The 10,316-nt window shown below is 37.7% G+C and overlaps 2 pseudogenes; one reads left to right on the top strand and one right to left on the bottom strand.

The window, feature by feature from the left end:
• Window positions 1-5: 5 nt before the first annotated feature.
• On the bottom strand, window positions 6-764 carry LOC121530169 (annotated as a pseudogene).
• Window positions 765-4,311: 3,547 nt separating this feature from the next.
• Window positions 4,312-10,316, top strand: part of LOC108114333 — a 31,010-nt pseudogene continuing 25,005 nt past the window's right edge.

Here is a 10,316-nt window from a genome sequence, read left to right as displayed (position 1 = left end):
GATCCCATGGCAATGCCCACTTGACGTTCCGAGTTTACATACAAGAATCCCTCGTCGGACATGTAACCCTTCCAGAATGGAGAGCAATCTTCCGCCCACAGCGATCCACATGATGCAGCCAACAACGTTCATGATGGTGTCGCAGAGTTCACTGAAAGAAATAGGAAAGAAGTTAGGATTTCTTGATTTTCCAATAAATGCCACATTAACTTACCCTTATGCTTGGTGGTACCGAAGGCAAAAGGCAATGGTATGGCATCCAGTGTAAATCAAAAATCCAACCATAACGCCCGAGGGCCACAATTTCCGCATCGGCGCTCTTTTCTCCTCATTCAAATTCCAAGTTCCGCCAATGCCCAAGAATTCGCCGCCGCCATCGCCCCAACGGTAAAGAAGATGATCACCAAGTTGATGATCTACAAGAAGGAAATGGATGCAGGAGAACAATGAGGTCACTTGTTAAGGAATGAATCACTTCTTTTGGCCACGCCTCGGTGTACAACGCGGCGTATGAGTAACATTGTTAATACACCAGACTGATAAAACGCGCGCTTATCAGCCAAGCTATTGCGACTACCCAGGCTATTGCTCAATTTGTATATGGGGAGAAAAAAACCCAAAAACTTACCAGCTTGAGAGCCTTGATGAATATAGAACCAACTGTCTCCACGGATACCATTTCGCGCTAGTTTTGTTTTGTTATTCGTTTAGCTGAAAATTCAGGGAAACTCTTTAGTTTTTAACACTTTTTCAATGACTTCTTAATCAAGAGGCACTCACAATCTTTTGTAATTTTCACGCGGCAACTACAAAAACAAAGTGATTCGTGTTCGTATCGTTGTCGTTCGTCGATCAACTGAAAATCTCACTGAAAAGGCAACCTGTTGCGCTCGTTCAGTTCGTATTGTCGCCAAGAATTTGTAGCTTTTGCAATCTAAGCATACACGGTCAGCGATAAGATAAGACCACAGTACGACAACAGGTGCTATTCGAAATGGGTTACTAATTTGTTGGCGGTTCCCAATGGGGAGGTTAAAAAACAACAAACTTAACTCAGATGCGCATGCGCCAGCCCCACCCGCGTATCTTATCGCCTTTCGTCGTTATCGCGACTCTGTTGCCTCACATCGCGATATCAGGTGCTCTGTTTTTTAGCTGGTTCCCAGCAGCAGCAGCAGCAGCGGAGGTGGAATTATTAAACATTATTCATGGCGGCCACAAAGCCACAAAAGTGGGAAAACAAAGCCCTGAGGGCTTTCAGAGACCGGAAGCAGCACTTGTTCTTGCGTCATCAATGGACTTTCAAAATACTTTCCCAGTGAGCCATTGGTTTGGTATTCCCTGATAATGATAGCCCCATAATTAATGCATCCCTTATGGGAACCTTGAAAATCCACTGACCTTGCCACCATTCTGATGATCGATAGCCCACTTTGATTACATTAATTCTCGCTACTGATTGAAGTGCCTTACGCACACACACTCAGTCACCAAGTCGCTGGAACTAATCTGCATTTCAATTAACTCAACCCTAGCACAATAATCATAGCTTTGTGAGTAGTCATGTTTGAGATTTCGAATCAGATGGAACAGCACAATGCAAAGTGATAGTGGCAATTGGCGGGCATTAAACAGCATCTGCGGTTGGGTGTCCTATATATTAAAAGATATATATATTTTTTGCAATATGAAAGTGGAAAGTAATTGGGAGTTTTGAGCTAAGGATAGATTTTCTGTATAAACTATTTAAAAAGATTTTAAAGAAAGTTGAAACTTCTAATTCTTGAAGCCACCAAAAGTAGTAAAAATAGTTAAAAAATATTCATAAATTTATTTATTAAGCTCGGGGAAAATTTACTGCACATTTGGCAACTCATGCACTCTGTTTTATATTTATAAGCACCATTAAATTTTACATATATAAATCATAAGTTCAAAACATGAAACACCAAACATGACATCACACCTCGTCAAGAGGTTTTTTTTATGACCTGCCATTGAGTAGCAAGTATATACACACAGATTCATGAGGTACTATATATAAACGAGTGTAATTTACTCACTGCGAGATGATATTGGGTTTCGGATGCTGGGTCACCGGAAAATTATGAAATATTACTTTAGTTTTGGGTTAAGAAGTATTCCAGTATTTTCAGTTTCTTCTTCCAATGTGTTAATTCTGTTAAATGTTTATGGTTTTTAAAGTCATAAACAATCATTACTAAATTAAAAGGTTTTTCAAAGAAAAACATTTGAAGGTTATATATTATTAGGTTCTAGATTTGCAAGTTGATTCAAATTAACGATCTTAAATGTTTACTTTTTATAGTTTACATTCAGTTTTTATGGGATTTATTTCGGCAGAATACTTTTTTGTTATTTTATTTTCCTTTAAAGAATCCCCCCAAACTCAACAATTTCCTTGTGTTTTATTAACTAATAAAATGTTTAAAAGGAAAACGAAAAATTGCTTATATGCAAGAGTCTACTGTATAATCCAGATATAGCATTGTCTTGCATTTAAAATGCAAATTGTCTGTTGCCTGAATGAGCTAAGGAATTTCTTTCCAAATCAAGGCCATAGGTTGCAGTGTTCTTTCTTTAGGTTTCTCCACTTTCAAGCCCCCTTCCGATTGTTCCGAATTCTTCATTGTATCCCCATGGAGTCCCCCAATAAGTGACTTTAAATTTGGACTTGTCTCCTCTGTGTTTGTGGTCGATGAATCATAGAAAGAGAGAGAGAGACAAAAATCAGCGTCAGAACAACAAAAACCGGCATGCAACGGCTACAAATACAGATGCAGTTCTTGCCTTGGAGCTCCCTCTCTACACTTATTTATTAAATTTATTTATTGGAGAGTGAAAAATGAAGAGAGTCAGCTCCATAACTATCAGCTTTTTGTGTGCCATCAGAACAGGCGTCAAACTATTAAACGTGATAAGTTATGAATATGTCAAGAATGCAAACTGCTCGTTTTAAGAATTCAGTTTTCAATTCCTTCGTTAATATATGAAAAATGCATATTGCTTTAATAGCAATGCTTCATAATATTTTTATGTAACTTCCAGAACTTAATCCTTTTTTAAACTTAGCTACAAACTAGCCAACTGCACATCAAGGTTCTAACCGCGTGTTACAGCTTTCAGCATTTCAGAGCTTCCCTTAACATTACAGCAATGTAAAATGTATATAAAGGGAGAGCATATAACAGTCACTTACGAACACATCTGTAATATACTTTTGATTTTTTGCACACCTTTTGAGGAGCACTTACCTGCCATATTTGGACTTCCTGGCGTCAATGAGGTGTGACAGCGATTTGGTAATGAGATTTCAGCTCGCTTTCTGTGGGCGGTATTAAATTAATTGGCAGACATTGGCAAAGTGACTCAGAAATATGCACAACGAGCACATGTGGCAAAGAGCTTTTCGATTTTGTTTTGATTACCAATTTGATATTGTCTCCTCTTCTTCTTAGTCTTTTGCCGGCTGAGTTGTTGCTATTTATGAATGAAAGTTCCGTTTGTTTACTTTTGCGCTTTAGAGTGTGCGCACAAAGCTCTCTCTTTTAGAAAGAGAGCTAGTAAAAGTGAGAGTAAGAGCAAAGAGAAATTCTTATCATTCGAGTTTGAAAACACACACAATCGCATTTGAAAAAAGTTTTCGCCAATCTAGAAATTGCGGTAAACTTATGTGCTGAACAAATGAAAACTTTAAGAGATTTATAAGTTATTAAGAACTCGATTTTCAATTAATTTAAAATGTGTTGCTGAACAAACAGAATCTCAAACTCCCAATGTTTACATTCAACTTTGAAATTGTCGAAAATAAAAATGTTTGGCAAGCATTTTTATGACATTTGCCCAACGCTTGTATTCATATTCATAGATTTATAGGCATAACAGCGCACAGCAGAGGTTAGAATAATAGTATCGAAGTTCTAGGATTCTAAGAAGTTGTCATGTCTCTCATGAAAAATAATGTATTTAAAAATTATTTTTAACATATCTTCAAAATTAAAATCATTTAATGTAATTTAATTATTTTTAATGTACTTTTTAAGCTTCTTCCTCTGAAGATAAATATTCGATCTGGAAATAGTAAGCATTGTAAAATTTAACATGTCAGATAGGTCATTTTAAGATATTTATCTTTGGTCCTATTATGTCATCCCCAACTGTATCAGTACAGTCATAGACCTATTTGTGGAACTGGGTATACTATATACAGGCGCCTTGTTTAACCAGACCGACGGCCGAACCCCATCTTCGTGTCGTTATCCTTATCAGGCGAGTTTCTCCGCTGCCTTCGTTGTCCTTTAAACGAGTGGCTGGCGTCGCCTTCGCCTCAGTTCGTCGGCAGCCGTCCCACAGTGCGGATGACCCAAAAATCAAATCGCGGAACACGGACCGCCGACCTTTGACATCAGTTTTGCTCGCGCTCGCGATTTTTGCCGCGCTGTCACCGCGATTTTAAACGCTTTCAAACCGTTTTTTCTGTGTTGTTGCTGTTTTTATCAAAAGGAAATAAAAAAAAAGAAAGAAAAAAAAACAGAAGTAAATAAAATCAGAGTAAACAAGGAAAGCAAGAGTTACATGACTGAGTAAAGTAGAGCCTCCTCGTTCAATAACAAATCAATTGAAAAATGTATACCCGCCCTGCAGGATGCAGCCACGGTAAACAAGAGCTCGTCGTACATATGATTGTTTGTTTGCAAACATCGGATTCGTTACCAGACCGATTTTGCATACAGTGCGTTTCGCAACTAAAGTGACACTGTGGTGACCACGAAATTTGCATACATAAGACTGGATGAATAATCCCGAAAAGCGAGCATAATGAGCTGCTTAGCATAAAAAATGCGAGACTTTAACTCGTTTTAAATTGTGGCTTAGTTGGTTAGTATAATTTGTTAGCTTAATGTATTTAAGGCACTTTTAGTTAGTTAGTTTATAGTTTTAGTTTTTAGTTCTGCTCTTAAGAATATGTCCTTATACCCATCAAAGACACTGTCAAATATCCATAGTAGATGTGCCACTTATCCTTGTTTGAAGTCATTTGACAATTGTCCTTGATTCCGACGTCTGCTTTGATGACTTTAAAAGGTCATTAGTTAGATAAGGAAGTGGGCAAAATCTTTGAAAGTTTACAAAGCTTAAATAGTATTCACTTTTCATAGCAACAATGCATTGGTTTTGTTTACATTTCCACACGGAAATGGGTTATCTTTCCACAGAATAACCTGCATTCTATGTTAATGGCCAACAGAAGAGTGGCGGTGGAAATATGGCCATAAAAATTCAATGAAATCATTTATTTCAATGGCTTCCATTATTAATGAATGTTATGGCCTGTCGTTGACTCTGTTACAGTTAAACAGTAGAACCATTTAGCAAATGTGCTATTTATAAGCATATGGTAATGAAATCATTTTTACAAGGTTTGTTTTTTTGTTTTTAAGAGACTATAAATATATGATAAAAAGTGAAGTGATGTGGTAAAAGTCTGTACATTTATTTATACTATTATGTATTTATAACAATCTTAGTTATGAAAGTAAACGAGACACTTTAACAACTGCTGTAAAATAATAATCATTTCTAAGTAGAAGGGTTTTCTTTTCAGACGAGTTTTCCCCCCAATTGAGTTCTCCCCCTAGCTCCCCCCTACTTATCAGAATTTAAAATCTTAAATTATTCCCTTACTTTGTAAAGTATTAAATTGTCGCTCCCCATGATATCTCCTTCGAGCTGTGGATTAATGTTTGCCTCCACAGGGAATTGCTGGTGACATTTATTTCTCGGCGACAGAGATTTGTAAATTTGTAATGCTTAACATACTTTCGGGCATAAAAAGTACTAGATAAATGTAATCATGGCAGAGCGTTTTCTTTATTGGAAACACAAAAGCGAGTGGGCGGCTCTTACCTTCTGACTCTTGCTCCATTTTCAGACATTTTTTTTGGCCCTCTTCGGTGCCTTCAAATATGCATAAACTAATTTTGGCTTATGCAACATACTTTTTGGCCCAGGCCCACGGCATCCATCGATGCTGCTGCTCCTGCTCCACTGCTCTTGCTCTTCCATTCCTCTCCTGCTGTAATATTCATTACCTAGCCAGCCCATATGTGCCGTTCCCCGTACGCCGCTGAAACATTTAAATGCTAATAAATTTCGTTTATGAGCGAGAGTCGTGCCGGACAGCCGTGCACGGGGAGAAACTTAGTTAGGCCACTTAGTTAGTTAGTATAATTAGGGTGTAATATTGAGTATTTTCTATAAAGGTTGGAACTGAATGTTTTATAATATTTGCTAGTATATCCTTTTGTTTTTTTTTTAACATATTTTGTCCTGAAATCTGCTAGTTTTTTGTATCGAAAAGGATGACTTCTCCACTAGTTCCTCCTTTTAGATATTAAGTACCAAATACCAGAAAAAATAGATTTTTTTTCCAGTGCAGCAACTGGGACAAGTCTCCAATGACGTCCGTGCTAGGCACTCGTGACGTCCGGGCACCGAAAAAAAAAGGTGCAAAGTCAGGTGGGAATGGGAGAAAACTGAGATCCTGGCCAAGGAATCCTCCGCGTTGCTCGACAAGGAAGAAGTGGCCACGGGAAATGATTTATGGCTGCCAGCTCTTGCCAGCTAAGGCTGCAAGCCAATTCCATTCCTTGGTTTGTTTGGTCATCCGCCGCCGAAGCCGCCAGTTGGCCGGATGTGGGAGCCAACACAAATAGCTTCAAGATTTGTCGAATGCGTCGGCTGCTGAATATTCGTTGTAATGTATGTGTGTATAGAGTGTGTGTGAGTGTGTGTGTGTACATGGAGCGTCATAAATCAATTTTAATGTGAAAATTATTGCCGCATACTTTTGGGTTCTTGTTGGGGAATTTTTCATAAACAAAACATAACAGGAATTTTGTGGAAACAGGAATAGGGGGAATTCCTAGCTATTCTGACACACATGTGACACCTTAAATCTATGGGTTTTTATGGATATAACAGGGATAATGGTACTTTATAAAATGCTGATTCTTTTTGTTGAGTTTTTGTTTTTGTTACGGCGTTATAAATATCATGACAAAAATTACCTACAACCAACTTATATCATTAATTTAACGTTCTTTATTCATTTCGAAATTTTGCTTCTTTCTTTTCAGGTAATTAAAAATTTCTTCCTCTTGCAATGAAGCTTTAAAATGCCACAAGTTTTCTAATGTAAGTTTAAGACCTTGACAAATTATCTGCTTATTTTGGGGTGGGGCGAATTTTCCTCCTAAGATAACAGAGAAAACTCAATGCAAAGTTTGCAACGGAAACTACAGACGCCTTTGAACATTTTCTTTTGGGCCTCTTTAGGGGAAAATTATGGCTTTTTCCTTCCTCTTTTTTTTCTTCTTTTTTTTTTGTTGGCCAGCAAAATAAATATTCAAAGTTCAGGGTCTTGCAGAACTTTAATGAATGCACCCACATTTTTGGGAAATTTGAGAAAACACTTTTGACTCGACCATTGGCTTTGGGGAAATATGAAATGAAATGGAATTTTAAATTAATATCTCATAACCAAGCTTAATTAGGTTAAATAAATGTTCTTCCGATGGGAAACTTAACTTTAAGTTACATTTCTTAGTTACTTAGTTACTCAGGAAATGCCTTTAAACACTGTTTTAAAGTTGCCACCTCCCTTTCCTAGCCGAATTTACTTCAAACAGATCCGGATTAAGTTCTTGAACAAACACCATTCGTTTATTTTGGCCCTGTTATCTTGGACATTTTTATCTCCTGCAAAGTCTTTCAATTTTCACGTACGTGGCCACCTGAAGTTTCCCTTCTTTCGGTGCTAAAACGAACTTAAATTTAACATGCCAACCAAGTTTATGAGCTTCGATTGAAGAACTGAAGAGAATTTAGAGGAGAAATTTCAGCGGCAATAAATTGGCTAAAATGCGGCAAACATGAATTCTGGCTGCTTCTCTGCTGCAACATAAAATATATTTGGCCAATAAAACCAATCGAATTTAAGAGAAAGAGAGAAACTTGTTTTGAGAAATTGCTCAAAGCGGAAAATGTATTTTCCTTAACCGATTTAAGAAAGAAATCGAACTTTTCCCTAACTGCCAATCTAAGATAAAAAGAGCTGCTGAATTCGCTTCATTTGTCATTAACTTAGCCGAGCAGCCATGCCTAGATACGACTTTTACTTTGTGACCTTCACTACTATTGATTTAAAAAGGGGAATTAAATCCCTAAGTTTGCTCTCAACAAGGGCCCCTTCTGCTTTGCAGCTCAAAGCCATTACAGAGCTATTCCTTGAATTAATCTCCTTGAAATGCCACTGGCCCAGCGTGCCACATCCTTCTCGCTGGGACACAAACAGACAACGACAGGTGGGCGGTGAAAAGGTGGCCAAGTGGCTGCCCAGAAAACCAATTTGGTCATTATCTGAACACATAAATCAAAGTCAGTGCAATTAGCGCCAAGGTAGAAGTCCATTTTAAAATTAATTAAACCGAAAACAAATCCACAAAACGAACCGCACGAATCCCGCACACAGCCGGATCCAGACCCAGAATGGGAATATCTATAAAGGAAAGCGGATGGGAACCGCAAGCCAACAACACGGGTGAAAATCGAACGCTTTTCCGGATGCAATGGCAAAAAAAAAAAAAAAACATGGGACAATGACAAGTGGAAAACTCTTGGCTGGTTAAATTACAAACCAGCACCAGGATGGATTTCCCGGTGATTCTGATTGCTCACTTTTATTCAGCGGAAAAACCAGAAAATGCCATTCACTTTCAGGCGAACTTCTTTTAATGGGAATTTATAGTTTTTTTTAGAGCTAAAAAGGTTTCAGGAAAAGTTATTAAAAGTTGTTTTTTAATGTTTTTCGAGACAATTTTTCGGAGTTAAAATTCAAGCTTAAAAAATCTCCATCATTTTGTTAACACACAATACCCAAATTAGACAAATGTAAATCAAAAATTATGCAAATGAGCGGGAAAATCAATGAAGGAATAGACTTTTGTGGAAAGTCAATCAGTTATTGGGCCGTGAAAAAAGCGGACTCATTCAATTATGAACGACTGCTTATTGGAAGTCATTCAGTTCATTCGCACATTTCATTTGTCTTTGGTTTTCTCTTCGTTTTGTTTTTTTTTTTGTGGGGGTTCTTCTCGCATTTGGGGGAAAAACTCAACGATTATCTTCCATTTATAATGGCGGCTTCGGCTGGAATTGAAATCTAGTTTTAATCAATATAAATCACCAGCCGGTCCTCGATGGGCGCGTCAGGGGCATAGATTTCGTGTTCGCTAATGCGAAGTGATTTATGCACTATTGGTAGGTGGCCGTCACTGGCCACCCACTCTCCTACTACCTACTTTACACCCACCGCCTACCACTCTTTAGTAATTACTGCCGGTCCGGTTTGGTATGGTTGGATACACTCGGAAAATAAGTTAGGAAAATCAGTTGGTTTTGGTGAACTAAAAAAGGAAATATTTGAATTGACAGTTTCAAATTTACTCTTAAAAATTTTGAATTTTTCTTTTTATTAGAATAAGTTATTAATTTCTTAAATTCCTATCAATTTAGGGAATATTTTCTCTCAGTATTTGATGTTTTTTCGGTGCGGTCCGGTCTGTCGGTTCTTAATTTGATTTGTGTCCTGGGCGCGGCGGTTGGCGATGCAGGCTCTCACTCCGCCTTTCGAGAACTGCCGCCAGGTGAGAGGGGTGCGGCCTAGTGGTCTGAACAGAATTGGACGGGACCGGACTGGACTGAACTGGACAATGGTCACTGATTGTGCGGTGTCGTCTGCCTGTGGTGCATAGTTGGCGGCGATTTGTGGATTTTCGCAAGAGCCTGTCGATTGGGAGACTGCTGTCCATGACTGGATAAATCCGAAAAATTAATTAAATTTTATAAATTGCGAAACAGCATTAGTTAGTCGTTATATATAGGAATGCAGTTAGCTGTGAAATAGAATGAATATAGCGAGGAATTTTTTATGCTTTCTTCCTTCATTAAACGGAGAAAAATCTTCCTTTACAAATTTCAGCAGTCGAAGAAAATGGAAAATAATTGAATATTAAATGCTTGCTTATTAATTTCATAAACTTAGCAAACTTTTTTTCAGAAACCTTTGAAAAATCTTTAAAAGTTTAAGAAAAATTGGTTTGTCTAATTTATCGGATTTAAAGAATTTTTTCAACGAAAACGAAAATCTTCAAAGAAAGTTTTGCGAGAGAAAAAAACTTGGCAAGTTAAAAAGCAAAAGTTAAAGAGGGAATTAAGGCTGTCATGGCAGACAT

The sequence above is a fragment of the Drosophila eugracilis genome, unplaced genomic scaffold (assembly GCF_018153835.1).
Source record: "Drosophila eugracilis isolate 14026-0451.02 unplaced genomic scaffold, ASM1815383v1 contig_356, whole genome shotgun sequence".
NCBI lineage: Eukaryota > Metazoa > Arthropoda > Insecta > Diptera > Drosophilidae > Drosophila > Drosophila eugracilis.
This window is presented reverse-complemented; position numbering and strand designations above follow the sequence as displayed.